The sequence below is a fragment of the Balaenoptera acutorostrata genome, chromosome 4, assembly GCF_949987535.1.
Source record: "Balaenoptera acutorostrata chromosome 4, mBalAcu1.1, whole genome shotgun sequence".
Lineage (NCBI taxonomy): Eukaryota > Metazoa > Chordata > Mammalia > Artiodactyla > Balaenopteridae > Balaenoptera > Balaenoptera acutorostrata.
Window position 1 is genome coordinate 102,687,056 of NC_080067.1, and position 13,270 is coordinate 102,700,325.

Sequence of the window (13,270 nt, forward strand, 5' to 3'; positions counted from 1 at the left end):
CATAAAGACTGCCTTGGCATGGGAGTTCCCTCTCTCCCTCTTTCACCTAGCTTCAACTGTGGTAGAGCTCATTTTATTTGTTTTGCATACTGGGCTTCTTTGTAAGGTTGTTTTATTTTTAAAGTTTTTTTAATGAACAGTTATTTCTTTTTTTTAAAGAATCATTGTTATTTTATTTACTTTATTTACTTATTTATTTATTTTGGCTGCACCAGGTCTTAGTTGCAGCACCCAGGACCTTTTAGTTGCAGCATATGGGAATGTTTTAGTTGCAGCATGTGGGCTCTTAGTTGCAGCATGTGGACTTCTTAATTGCGGCATGCATGCGGGATCTAGTTCCCCAACCAGGGATTGAACCCAGGCCCCCTCCATTGGGAGCACGGAAGGGGAAGTCCCATGAGCAAGTTGTTTTATGGGGGCATCATTTTTCTTGGTCTATGTTCCCCAGGCTCCACTTTTAATCCCACAGGATTTGTCAGATGACTGGGCCACTTTGTGCTATACATCAGGGAAGTCTGGTGCCACACCTACATATCCTTAGAAATTATGTTAATGTCACCTAAGAGAACAAGGGAAAGCATAAGGTCAGTGCTTAGTTTCCTAACTCTAGCTAAGCAGGACTATATTTTTCTTGTTTTGAAGTCTCCATTTTGACTACATTCCTATACCTGCCTTTTTTGACAAGCTCTTTTTTTTTGCAGTAGAGTTATTAAATGTTGTACTAAATATTAACTCAGCAATGTCTACAATTTTGCCTTTTAACCTCTTGTTGGAATGTCTGGTAATCTGAAGCAGTATTGATTTCCAAAATGTAAACATGAAGAAAAGTATGTGAAGTAAAAATTTAATACTATAGACAGTTTGACTCCATATTTTAGTTTATTATTCTATTTTTGATTGATTGATTTATTCTTTAATCTAACAAAGATCCACTTAGTACTCTGTTTAGTGTTGGGAATATAGCAATGATAAAGCAGATGATTAAGTAGAAGATGCTCACTGTGAAAAATGTGGAAAACAGAGCAAAGTGTAAAATAGAACCTAATTTAGTTTAAGTATTTGTACCCGTGCATTCTTTTTTCAAAATGTAAATATTTATGTAGCTAACATGCTTCAATATCAAGCCTAGTGTTTGTGTTTCTTGATTTATTTACTGTTAATCTGTAGAATATTTATTAGCAAGATGCCTTTTTAGGCATTTGAAAATCACTGTTTAGTTTTTTATGCCTCACATTTCTGATGTCTAAGAGGTTTTACAGTACAATTATTTATAAATGTGTTATTGCCTATATCATCTGAAGGGTCTTTAAGTCTGTGTTGGTAAGATGCTACTCAAATTCTCTGTCAAAGAGAGAGGGAGCTTACTTTAAGAGGTAGACATTATCATCTAACCATGTGATCCTTCATATGTGGATTTGAAGCTGTTGACTCCCATAGCCACTCAAATCCTTTTTGGAACAATTGGCTGGACAAGTCACCTACAGGAACACTCCTTTCCTAGTTCTTTACACGCTCAGAGATGTGTGTGGAAGATTTGGAGTTGAAATAGTGAGTTTAAATCTCTGCTCTGCTACTTCCTAACTGGGTAATTTTGGCTGAATCACTTAACTCTCTCTCCTTTGTCCTCATCTATAGAGTAGAGGTAAAATACCCACCCTGCCTATCTCACAGGGTTGCTGTGTAGGCAAAAAGACAATGTGAGGGTTTAAATAAAAGCATGCTATTAAACCCAAATAACCAATGCTTAGGCTGGGGTTAAAATGAAGCCCAGCAGTCAGCATGTTACCACAGCTCATAAGGATGGATAATTGACTTTGGAGCCTTCAGACCAATTTAGTCAGTTGGACTGACTAGCTTTGCCAGTTAAAGTTTACGAATTCACTAAAATGGACTATCGAGTTCTTCCATTGGTCCAATCAACAAATACGTGTTTGGTATTAACTACGTGCATGCCACTGGGCTTGTGTTGTGGAAGATATAAAGAAGCTCTCTGCCTATAAGAGCTTACTGTTTAGAAGGTAAGGATGTCAATCAAGTGTACAGAAAACAGAAATCACTTTAAGCTTTCAACAGAGGGGTTTATTTATCTCTTTTTACTTTGAAACAACCATAAACTTTCATGATCTTGTCACTTTTGAAGATTCTAGGCCATTTACTTTGTAGAATATCTCTCAGTTTGGCTTTGATGTTTCCTCATGATTAGATTCAGGTTACATAGGAGTGATGCTGTGTTCTCAGTGCATCCCATCAGGTGGCACACATTTTTGGTTTGTCCTGTTATCGATTATGTTTCCTTTGATCACTTTCTTGTAGTCTGTCAGACTTCTCTACCATAAAGCTAATCTTTTCCCCTTTATAGCTACTATTTGAAGAGATAGTTTACTTTGAGACTATGTGAATATCCTGTTCCTCATCAAACTTTAATTAATGAATCCATTCATATCAGTACAAAATCTTGTTTTCATAATTTGTTTAATGAATTATAATGTTACTATCATTATTTTGATGTTCAAATTGTCCCTATTTTATCCACAGGGAGCCACTTCATTCTGGCTTCTGTGTCCTTTTGACATGTCCCCTTTATTATTTGAGTACTTTCTTACATTCTGACCCCAAAAGATATTCCAGGCTCGTCTTAATCTTTCCCTACCACAGCACTGAAATCAGCCGTATCTCTAAATATCTCTGACTCCTTTTAGTGGAGAATGACTTACAGAGACCAAGACCTGGCTCTGAGTGTGCTCATTGCCTTTGGGGTGTTGCTGCTTTCAGATTCTAACAGAGGAGATTTAATTCAGGGAATTGATTAAACTGTTGATGGGGAAGCTGGAGGCAAATAGGGGTCAGTAAGGCAACCCAGAGAAACCACTAACACCCTTAGGCTAGAGGGCCAAAAGGGGGATGTAGTGTGCTCAGGAGGTCAGGTCATATGGAAGAAGTTTGAGAAATACTGGACTGTCTAGAGGGAACCTGAGCCATGGAGGATGTGCATCTGCTACAAGAGAAGCCACGTGAGGAGGAGAGGTGTTTCCCTTCCTCTTGCACTCCCATCTACTCTCAGTACCTCCCGTTGGCCTGACTTGGCCAGAATCCACCTGTCACAGGATCCTGGGAAACAAAGCCTGCAGAGTCAGCCCCCTGAGATGGAATGTAGAGGAGTGGAAGGGATAAAGATAGAACTGAGGGTAAAAGGTCCAAGACTCGCACAAAAATATATACATCCTTGCATTCCTGGTAATTGCCATTTGAACAAAACAAATAACAAGTGTTTTTGTGACTTGAGATGGGTAACATCTTCTCTGATGTGGTCACTTAACTTTAACATGTTCCCAAGAATCCTCACCCTGCCTTTGAGAACCCAGGCATTGACCGGGTCACTTACTACTACTAGAGGGCAGATAATTGCACCTTAACTCGTGCTCTGACTCACTCTCCCCTTCCTGTTTCCAGGCAATCTCTATTTTGTGAGAAGGGAGCCTTTAGGCTCTAGGCTGAGTCATAGAGTCCAGTTCACCTCTTTACGAGATATTTTTATCTCGCATGTTTTTGATTGAATTATGTCCCCCAAAAGATGTTGAAGTCCTAACACACCCGAATATGTGACTTTATTTAGAAATAGGGTCTTTGCGGATGATCAAATTAAAATGAGATCATTAGGGTGGGCCCTAATCTAATACAACTTTATAAAAAGGGGTAATTTGGACACAGACACACCCAGACACACACACAGGGGAGATACCATGTGAACATCATGGCAGAGATCAGAATGATGCATCCATAAACAGAAATGCCAACCACCAGAGCAAACCACCAGAGTCCAGGGGAGAGGCGTGGAACAGTTTCCCTCACAGTCCTCAGACGGAACCAACCCTGTCAACACCTTGGTCTCAGACTTCTAGCCTCCAGAACTGTGAGACAATAAATTTCTGTTTAAGTCACTCAGTTTGTAATTCTTTGTTGTGACAGCCCTAGCAAACGAATACACTGTATTAGAGGTAGATGTCAGGTATTCAGTTATCTACTGATCAAGTGCTACTTGGTCTCCAACAGTGGAAAGTGGTGTAGTAAAGGGGCTGGAAGGAGTGCAGGTGTGACCTGAAGACCTGCATTTTCTTCTTTACTTCTGCCTGGGAACAACTTGGTTAGTATTGAGTTTGTCGCTCCCTGTTCCTCTGGTGGCAGGCCTGCCTTTGCCCATTGCTGACAAGGCACCAGTGGCTGGTCAAAGCTGATAGCCAGCTCTCTTTGTGATGGTGTTCAGGCCTGGCCTCTGCAGCTGGTCAAAGGCTGGGAGCAGGGTTTCTACATGTCATTTTACTTTCCTCCTATGTGAGCAAGCTTGGGTTCCTGCTGTAGGCCTCAGGTTTATGTAGGTCTGGCATTGGCTCAGCACTTGGATGGAGGCGCAAAACCATATGTAAACAATATGTTGCTGGTACGACAGTCAAAATGCTACCGTCTGTTCATGGGACAACGTTCCTGCACTCTTGGATACAGAAAAAGAAAAAAAATGTTGTTATTCTGGTTGGTTACTTGGTTTATTTGATTATTTTGTCTATATATAGAATGTCACCTGCTAAAGCCAACTAAAGGTCAGCCTTTAGGTTTTCAGTTTATATTGGCCAAGTTTCTCACATAGGATTAATTATATACATTTCAGAAGGTTACTCATCAAATACTGGAGATTAAGATCACATACCTTAGGAGATGACACATAACTGAAAGTATGCAATGTTGTATCATGTGGCAGACACGATACAGTTCTAGAGAGTTGACTCAGAAATCTCCAGGGAATTGATCTTTATGGAATTTGGCCTCAGTATTGAATATATTACTGACGTATGCTATGTGTTATTTCATGCTTGTAATTATATGTAATTTGCTACACAATGCTTTGTTGCTATTAACCCTAAACATTTTGGCTTATGGGGATTTGAGATGATGTAGAACTTTTACCTCCAAGTACTTAAATGTGAAACATGTCACTGATGTTAGGAAAGGTGACAGGACAAAGGCTCGAGGGTCTTGAACTGAGGAATAAGAAGTGAGGCCTAGAGCTCTAAAAAAACTATTTACTTTCATGACCATTTATATGACCCAACTTAATGGCTCCCTATAATTAATAATGACTATTTCTTTTATTTTCTCTGTGAAAGTAGGAAGTGATTTTCAAATGCTGTCAATCTGTATATTTATTATAAGTGAAAATATTTATTTCTCTTTTTCTTTTTGCCTAGCCCTTCTTTCTTTTTTGAACCCTCCACCCCATTGTTCATAGAAACACATGTGGGATGGATGGATGGATGGATGGTTGGCTGGCTGGCTGGAGAACATCATCACGTCATCCACTTTCTGAGTTCACAGATTTTATCATTTGGTATAGGTAGAGCAAAATCAAATGCCCTGTTGCTGTTTCTCTCACACTGTACCTGAACTCCCGGAGGAAGTTCCTCAGGGAACAGAGCCTCAGGATAAATATGTCATCTCTTGTTGGAGTATCAACTTTACTAAGATGTTTGGGAAATAATATAATTTTTATATTAAAACAAACACTCAGATTTATTATACAGTAGAATATGTAATCTGCATGACTTAAAACCATAGGACACAATTGTGCCTGACTGCTTTTTCCAAGATATAAGCAATAAAATGTAATATTTAGAGTAGAAATTCTGGACTCATGTGAACCACTTAAAACCTTGCTAGACCTTGGGCAAGTTACTTAACCTCTTTACCTCTCAGTTTCCTCCTCTATAAAATGGGGCTAATAGTCATATGCAACTTACAGAGTTGGTAGACCATTAAAGGTGCTTAGCTTAATGTCTGGCACATAGTAAATACACAAATTTTAGCTGTGCTGCTGCTGGTGACATGGTCAGAGCCTTGGAGCTAAAACTTGATGCTTCTCAGTCACTAGGGGTAGATATGCAGCACTGCTCTGGAGAAATTAAGCCCACTTCTGCCGTCTCCTTTTTTGGGTCTGGGCATTCAGAACATGCTGAGGAATTAGCCCTAAGCACAACTGTGAAGAGACAATTGTTGCTCTTGAATTCAGAGCCAGTGGTGCTTGCTGGGTGGTATATAGTCTCTGGGCCACTAGAAGTTAAACATTATCACAAAGAGAGAAACTTGGACCAGATGGCTGGATTGGTCAGTGAGCGGGGAAAGGATGAAGCGTCGAAGTCTTTAGTTTGAGGGTCTACAAATGGTGCTGCTTCCCTCAAGAGCAGCATATGGGGCTGAAGTCAAAGGATTAGATCAGGATAAGAAATATGAGGCACAGATCCTGCTACTCTCCTCTCCTGTGGTCTTACAGACCTTACTAATGGATTACCACACTTTTTTTAACAGAGCTCAGGTGTGGCTTCAGAATCCTTCTCAATATGATGCTCTGGGTAGACACTAGTAAATGATGATCACTTGAGAAGTTTCTTTCTGGGTAGCTCTTGAGAAATTCTAGGAGTTTTGGATGCTATTAGCAAGAAAATTTAACAACAGAAGTGGCTTCAAAGACTCATCTGCTTGAGTGAAAGGCCTTCCATGACTCACCATATTTTAATCTCTATTTCTCCCAAACAACTCTTTTAATTCAGCTTTCAGGATGAAAAGCAGTAGGATAAAACTAATGCATATGGAAGCTAGAATGATAGATACCGATGTCCTAACTTTCCCACTATATTTGCATTTTGAGAAGAGCTAATAAAAATGAGAGGATGTTATGTTGGAATTCTATCCCATGTGTTTTTTAAATAAACTCCTGCCTGATTCTGTCTAGTTGGTATTTTCTGTTCTCAGATGGGGAGGGGTATATACAGGCTACACCAATGCACAGTCACTCATACCAGTGCCAAGAGAGGCTCAAGGGAGAAAAGCTCAGGTCATGGGTGAGAAGGGTAAGGCCACATCCCTGTGGTCAGTGGGTGGAGGACAAACAAGAAATATTTTTACTTTTTGCCCGTCATTTCCACCAGCTTCATTGAATTGAATCTCCCTTCCCTGCTGTGTAGTAAAGAATTTAACTTTGCTCAGAGAGAGGTCTGGCCTTTGACCTTGACTCCTGGGAGGTAATCTGTAAGCCTTTGAAATATTCTGCCTGATAAAAGTTTCTTTGTTTATCTGGGGACCTTGGGCCACACGAGATAGTCTAACAATGTGGTTTGTGGTGGGGACTTTGGGTCGTGTGGTATCAGCTCACTCTCGAGAGGGGCTGGAGGTGGAGGTCAGCCATGTGAGCCTCAGTAAAGGCTCTGGATACCAAGGTTTGGGTGAGCTTCCCTGTTGGTAATACTCAGTGTGTACTGTCACACATTATTAATGGGAAAGTTAATGTTGTCCGTGAATGCACTGGAGGGGACAACTGGAAGCTCTGTGTGTGGAGCTTTCCTGGACTCTTTCCCATGCATCTATTCAATAGCTATTAAAATGCTATTTTAATCTGCATTAACACAGTAAGACTGTAACAAAACAAAACCATGTGTATAACAGCTTTCAGTGAGTTTTTTGAGTCCTTCTAGTCAATTATTGAATCTGAGGTAGTCTTGGGGATCCCTGAACTTGCAGTTGGTGCCTTAAGTGACATGGTTTTGGGGACTGTCCCCTAACTTTACACCCTCTGAGTAACAGATTCCTTCCTGATATATTGGCTAGATCATTAACTTTCCAGATCCTTTGGTTAGTGAGAATCTATCAGATTCAAAGTTCTAATTTTAAAGTTTCAGTCTCCTCCATTACTAGCCAGATTTGTGGCTGGAGGAACTTGAGGTGGGATGGGTCTTGGTCTTTCTTTCTAGTCCTGTACCCTTCTCATTTTGAGGGTGTGTGATCTTCTTCTGGATTTCCCCCTTCTCCTTCTGGATTTCCCCCTTCTCCTTCTGATTCCCTAGCTCCTCAGGTGGATTGGGACCCTGGTAAAAGAGAAGGAAAGGGACAAATATCACACTGTGTTGGTTGACTTTGCCTTTCCCTGGACCAGTGCTGATGCCTTCTATGTGGCAGGTGTCACAGGTGCTGGTGCCCTCGTGGGGGAACATGAGTCTATTCTCCCAGGGTTTGGTAGGGGGATGCTTACTGTACTGTGTCCTGCCTACACCTCTTCAACCCCCTTCAACTGCCTTGTGCTTGTTCCCATCTCCCTGGGGACAGAGCATTGAGAAGATGGTGTAAGTTACATTACTCAGGGTCACTTGAAATCATTATTAGGGTTCACTGTGGCTCCGCTCTACCCTATCATCTCTTCACTTCTGTTTCTTGCTATGGTAGGTTTAGGGTAGATGAATGGTTCTTGGTGTCAGGACCACTTTATTCTCTTAAAATTATTGAGGACTCTGAATGTCTTTTGTTTATGTGAATTATAGCTCTCAATATTTACCATGCTAGAAATTACAACTGAGAAATTGAAAAATGTTTATTAATTCATTTAAAATAACAATGATAAACCCATTACATATCAACTTAATTAGTTTTAATGAAAAATAACTATATTTTCCCAAACAAGCGTCAATGAGAAGAGTAGCATTGTTTTTCATTTTTGCAAATATCTTTAGTGCCTGGCTTAATAGATTATAACTGGATTCTAATATTCTCCATTTAGTCTTTAAAGTTGTGATCTTTTTAAAACTGAGATATAAAAAAAATCTGGCATGACACAGATACACAGTTGGAAAGGGAGGAATATTCTGATAGTGTCTTCAGGTAATTGTGAGTAGTCTTCTTTTTTTTTCTTTTTTATTTATCTTTTATATTGGAGTATATTTGATTTATAATGTCATGTTAGTTTCAGGTGTACAACAAAGTGATTTAGTTATACATATACCTATTCTTTTTCAGATTCTTTTCCCATATAGGTTATTACAGACGTGAGTAATCTTCTTAAATACTATACCAAAATTTGAAAGTGGTAGTTTCTTAGAGGTTGGTTGCAATGTGGAATTTAAAACCATATCAACAAACTTTTCATACTATGTTGCATTAAAATCCATTGATCCCTCTTGCACATTGAATAATCATTAACCCATGCATGATTTCATAATATGCAGTGACTACTTGAAAAATATTGGTTCACCTAATCAGATCTTCCAACTGTGAACATATTTTATTATGCAATATCCAAAGTATCACATACAAATCTCATTAGAAAAGTCCTTAAGTATCAGGAAGTTGTCAAGTTCATTGTGGTAGACACAAATTTTCCAAAATTTTAATTTTCACTGGAGAACTTGAATTTTATTTTTGGTAACAAATACTATGAGCTGTTTTCCTAGAAGTGACAGGCTTACTTTACTGATTTTGAGAAAGTATCTGCCAAATACCCAAGTCTGAAAAATGATAGTTTGTCTATTATTCATTCTTTCAAGTAAAAATAATGTTTACGGAAAGCAGAATAATGGTCCACCAAAGATGTCTGTGTCCTAATCCCTGGAACCTGTGAATATGTTACTTTGCTAGCGAAAGAGACATTGAAGACGTGATTCAGGTAAGAATTTGAAGACAGGACAACTGTCCTGGATGACCAGGCTGGGCCCAGTGTAATCACAGGGGTCCTTATAGGTGAATGCAGGAGGCAGGGAATTTGGAGATGCTTTCCTGCTGGCTTTGAAATTAGAAGAAGAAGCCATGAGCTGAAGAAAGCAGACGGATTCTGCAAGCTGGAAAAGGCCTCCCAAAAAAACAAAAAAAGGAATTTTTTTCTTAGAACTTCCAGAAGGAATTTACTGCTGACACCTTGAGCCCAGTGAGATCTACATCAGACTACTGCCCTCCAGAAACGTAAGATAGTAAATTTGTGTTGTTCTAAGTTTGTGGCATTTTGTTATAGCAACAATAGGAAACTAATACAGTATTCCATGAAAAGAGCAGCTACCTCAGCTCACAACTCCATCACATAATACTTTTCCTGAAGACAACAGGGTACTTCAGTATGCAGCTGAAGTGCTTTACGTGTACTTCCCTTCATTTTCTTGCAGGATATTAAGAAGACAGGTAATCAAGTGACAGGGTATAATAAAATTAATAACTTTTACTACTTCATCCTGGACATCCTTGTGGGTATCATTTTTCTCCTTCTAACTGTGAGTGGTGGAGGTTAAGAATACAATGATTAAGTTTGGTGCCACTGCCTTGATTCATGCTAAGGCACCCGTGGGTTTTACTCTCCACTGCTTTCGTACTATCTGTGCAAAAATCAAAACAGTGAGAAGGCAAGTAATATCTTAGGATTCTTATGAAACGAGTTTTGACCTTGTGAACCCCCTGAAAATGTTTAGGAGACAGCCAGGGGCCCACAGTGTGAAGACTGCTGAGGTTAATCCTCGTATTACAAGACATTCACTTTTAGCAATACTGCTCCTGCCTCTCAAGGAAGGGGAGGAAAAGCCAAAAAACCTCTCCATAGACTTCTAGAAAATTCCCACTCCTTCCCAACTGTCTTTTTATACCCACAGGAAGGGGGTGGTACTGGATTGATGGCTGAGGGTAACAGGATTGGCCGTTGAGAGGGCATTTGTGCCTCAAAGGTACAGAATATCTTTTCTCTCAAATTTGAGGTCACTCAGTAGTCAGTTCTAAAGGCTCTGGATTTTGCATTGGGGCTTAAGTTACAAGTGGCAGTTCTATTTTCAAGAGAATTCCCAGTTCTGCTTTTAGTAAAAGTTAAATACTCCAAACCATGTTGTGCTTTAAAAACTGAATACAAATCAGGAAGCAATTTGGAAAAAAGTTTTATTATAACCCACTATTAGCTCTATCCAGAAGGCCAGATGTGCTCCTGCAGAAGTGAAAAAGTCAACTGGTACGAATGAAAAGTACTCTCAGGCCTTAGAGTGTCCTGAGCTCCTGTAAGAGCAATTGGGCGCCTTTGAGTTCCTGTATTTGGCCTTCTGAAGACAGCAGGTGCCAAATAAATGTCACTAACTGACTGATGGAAGGACTAGGAGAGAAATTGGAGCCACTTGATGGTGGCAAACTTTTAAGTAGGAAAAGCTGATTCATCCCACTTGGACCCTTCAGGGAAGCAGTAGGATTGTGTGCCTACAGGCTAAATTTGTGTCTGGCTCTTCTACTTTCTTGCTATGTGATTTTGGACAGTTAACTATTTTGAGCATCATTTCAATCTCCTGTGATATAAAGGTAATAAAATTACCTGATGTTTATTATGGGGGCATAATAATCTAGTGGTATACATTAAAGTACATATTGCACCATGTCGCTCAAATTTTAATTCCAATATAATCTTAACTTAGATAGCTTTCAGGGCACGTGCAAGGGCAGCCTGACAGTGAGGAGCAGGGCAGAGGAGGGAGAGTCAGGCCCAAGAGCCCGGACACCTTCCTTATCCCTCATCTCAGTCCCCAAATTCTAAGCTGAGACTCTGCTTGTTTTGTTTTCATGACTCTGGGGGTGGTTTCAATATCTTTTCATAGTGCATTCTGGACACCACCTGCAACAGAATCACCTGGGGTGATTGTTAAATATGTAGGTTATACCCTCCTGCAGGCAGATTCCTGGCCCTCCCCTCCAGACCCTCTGCAGCAATCTCTGATGCTGGAGTTGACACGTCCCAGGAGATTCTGATACACGTTCAGTTTGAGAGCTGCTGCCTTAAGCGCTTTGTGAGTCAAGGTCCTCATCTATAGAAGAGCATGTTTTATTAGATGTCAGGTCTCCTGCATAGCGTCAGAAGAATCAATTTCACTTATTTTTTTTCATGATTTCAGAACTGTCATACTTTTACCCTCAACCAAGCTATCAGCTTATTTATTTTAAAGATTAAATGTATAGGTCCATGGTGGAGAATAAACAATGAATGGAAGTAATTTTTATTTTCTGTAATGATTTTTTAGAAATGGAAATATTCACTGTTTTTGCTCTGGCCAAAATATTCATCTGCTGATGAATTAATTTGAGATGCAAAGCACGAGATGTAACTAACAGAATCGGCAAACATGCCGGAAAGTCCATCTCGTGGTTAGGTCTGTTGGAAAGAGACCTCAGACATCCATGGAGCAGCACAAGTATGCTTAGGTTGGAAAGGAGGACATAGGGGCCTGCTGACAGTAGACCAGGGACTGTCTGAATGCAGTCAAAGGAAATTGGATCCGAGCACATGCTTTGCTTCAGCCTGTGGAATCATTCTTTTCTCATTATCATCACCAGATGATAGTTAGGTCTTCCTTGGCACATGAGGCCGAGCTGGACCTTGCACTCACAGAGTGATCAATTTTCTGGAGGTAAATTCCTCTGCTGCCAGAAACAAGGGACAGTTTCCAGATGATTGCTGCTCTCTCCTCTACAAAGCCCAGTTTTCCTTGTCTGATGACCATATGTCCTGGATTTTCTTGCCAAGACTCAGTTTCATGTAATTTTATTCTTTTCAGTAAAATGAATAAACCTCTAATTAAATATGACATAATTGATCCTCATTTATAAGACTATAAATATATATACATTACACAAATAAATTCACAGATCAGAAAAAAAAGTCTCCCTTGTCAGATCAGACCTTCCAAATTTGGTTCAGAAATCATGGTCATCTAAGAGGTCAGGTGAAAGGCAGAAATACTCAGTGTTGCTAAAATGGGTAGGTAGAACTATTTAACAATGAACATATCAAATGGAAACAAGCCAGTCCTGTCTGCAAAGACAGCATCAATTTGTGTATGTATAAATACATCTGCTTTTGGTTGATGTTCTTCTAAAAGTGGTTTTGTTAGCAGAGTACATTTTTTACAGCTGGGGAGCTGCTCATGGTTAAGATAATACTGGCAGATGGATTTAAGAGAAGCAGCAAGGCATGCCCAGCTACCATTGGAATCCTTTTCACGGATCTCGCTTTGCTTCCCATCTATTGCTTTCTTCTGCCAGTTTCACTTTTGTGGGCAAGACTGACCAGCTCTTGTTGGTCTGAGTTCCTTTTATGCTCTTATATCCTGGACAGCATGCCAGATACTTTTTGTTTCTTCTTCTTTAGATATGAACTGAACAGTTGATAAAAGTTGAATCATCGGTTCCAAGTTTCAGCTCTAATTCAATTTTAGTTCCTATCCTTCTTGGTGCTCTTAGAAACACTGAAAAATTTTCCCTTTTGCTGGATTTTTTTGGTGACTATGATCTCTGAACCCAAAATTGAAATTTGTGATCTGACAAGGGATGTATTTTTCTGATTCGTGCATTTATTTATTTGAAATGTCTTATAAATGGGGACAAACTATGTCAGATTTAGTAATCAATTTAATGAATCACTTTTTTTGTTGCTGCGTGTTGGGCAAAAAGCCCC